This window comes from Alosa pseudoharengus, unplaced genomic scaffold (assembly GCF_046254945.1).
Source record: "Alosa pseudoharengus isolate Yale_2024_CS ecotype anadromous, Long Island Sound unplaced genomic scaffold, YU_APseudo_1.1 YU_APseudo_1.1_scf_17, whole genome shotgun sequence".
Taxonomy (NCBI): domain Eukaryota; kingdom Metazoa; phylum Chordata; class Actinopteri; order Clupeiformes; family Clupeidae; genus Alosa; species Alosa pseudoharengus.
The window spans coordinates 14,988,754-14,991,253 of record NW_027468640.1 but is presented as its reverse complement, the minus strand read 5'-3'; positions in this window follow the sequence as shown (position 1 = coordinate 14,991,253).

Here is a 2,500-nt window from a genome sequence, read left to right as displayed (position 1 = left end):
AATACTATTTCTGCTCAGACTTCTGTCTGAGAGTACGGTGGGTGGCATTTGTTGTCACTACACAAGCAAGCTTGGCTTAAGTGAAGACTGCAGGAAGTGAAAAGCTTCCTCTAACTGTGTCAAAACTAAATATTTCCATGAGTAAAATGTAATTTGTTGATTTTTTCCCCCGTTCTCCATTGCACACTCCTACATCTACTCAGGAGGTTGCGTCTCCATGTGACCTACTTCCGCAGAAGGACTGTATGTTCCTGTATTGATAAAGTGCCGTTTACAAGCAAGCAGGTTCAGAGAGACTGCACTGTGCTGTCAGAGAGAGAGAGAAAGAGAGAGAAAAAGAGAGAGAGAAATGAAAGAAGGAAAAGGGGAATGAAAGGTAGAAAGGGAAGAAGAAACACCATGCCACTGTTGGCATGACGACAGTGCCAGTTGAAGAAGAGCCCCAGTCTCCGCATGTCATCAGGCAGTGTGTGTGTTTGCCATGGCACCTGCCACACTCTACCACGGGAGAGGCACACTCTCAGGAGATCAAGAGACCCTTTGCCAGTTATACACACACACACACACACACACACACACACATGCTCTCTCTCTCTCTCTCTCTCTCTCTCTCTCATACACACACAAGCACACACACCACACACACTCCCCTGATCCTTCCAAAAACATTAGATAGAACCTTTGAGAAGAAGTCATTAAGTCGGCCATCACAGCGAGGTGCTTTGCCACTCCTGTTGTGATTCAACATAATGCTCTATACAGAGTCCAGTTTGGCTTATGTGCATGTGTGTACATGCTAGGTCTGCACAAATGTGTGTGTGTGTGTGTGTGTGTGTGTGTGTGTGTGTGTGTGTGTGTGTTTGTCTGTATGTGTGTTTGTCTGTATGTGTGTGTCTATGGGTATGTGTACTGTATGTGTCTGTGTGTATGTGTGTGTGTCTGTGTGTGTGTGTGTGTGTGTGTGTGTGTGTGTGTGTGTGTGTGTGTGTGTGTGTGTGTGTGTGTGTGAATGTGACAGAGGGAGTGAGAGATTGTTGTTGTTTTGGGCCATGGGTCTTGACAGTTTTGCTCAGATGTTTTGCTTTTCTTGCAGAGCAGTGAAACTGCCTCTCCAAGCACAGGCTGTCTAATCCCAGCGGCTCCCCCCCCGTCTCAGGCACCACAGGCCACTCTGACACAAAATCCATGCTGAATGCTCCATGCTTTTCTCTGTGTGTGTGTGTGTGTGTGTGTGTCTGTGTGTGCGTCTGTCTGTGTGTGTGTGTATGTGTGTGTGTGTGTGTGTGTGTGTGTTTGTGTGTGTGTGTGTGTGGATGTGGATATGGATATGTGAATATGGATATGTTTAATTAGGTGTTATGTTTCTGTTGTGTTAAAAGAGTGATTTGCGTTAGCAAATGTGTACGTGTTGTGAGTGCTTTTACAGTAGTTCTTAAGTTTAATGTCAAAACAACAGGAGATATTCTGTCACACAGCAAGATGAAATTATTCTGTGAATCCTCACAGCAACATTCAATATCTTAAAATAGCATAGCTATAGCACAGCGTGTGTGTATGTGTGTGTGTGTGTGTGTGTGTGTGTGTGTGTGAAGGCTGTGCATGTGTGTACGGCACAAGGTGTGTGTGTGTGTGTGTGTGTGTGTGTGTGTGTGTGTGTGTTTGTGTGTGCACAAACACAGACACACACCAACCATGTACCAAGGATCATGTTATGAGAGTGTTCTGACATGGAAAAGACGGCCTCAAGGTACACAAGCCCCACCACACGGGTAATGAAATGGGCCATCGATTTGCCAATTCCCCCTCACATGATGTCAGATTACTTTAAAGCCACATCATCCTCCTTAACAGCCAGCATAGCCTCTCAAGTGCACCAGGGCAGCATCTATCAGACTACCATTACCTCACCTGGAGTACTGTTATAATACTACCAACCGTTAGATTCCAGCACCTTAGTATGTATGATGTATACTTTAATGTTGTTTTTTTTTCCCCCTCATTTATCATATGGTGCAGTCTACTCATTCATAGTGAAACAGGGTAATGTAGTGTGGATTCCAAGAACATATATGTAATTCTTATAGCATCAGGGATGTGTTTATTTCTTCCATCTACTGTGTAGATATAAGCTCTTGGCTGGAGGCTGGAATATTCCCATGGCTTGGCATGTTTACCTTAGCAGCTTTTCAATATGTCTCCAGTATGGTATTACAGTACATGGTGAGTGGTATTACATAGGGTAAATCTGTGTGTGTGTGTGTGTGTGTGTGTGTGTGTGTGTGTGTGTGTTTGTGTGTGTGCGTGTGTGTGGGTCTGTGTGTATTTGTATGACCCTATATGTGCATGTGTGTGATCTCAGTTATTACAAAACCAATGGACAACCTAAGGCCAATATCAAATAGACACACAAGCACACATGCACATTTATGCACACACACACACACCTATCATCCAACCAATATGTCAATATCAAACATAATACATAGGCTACTCCTTCTTT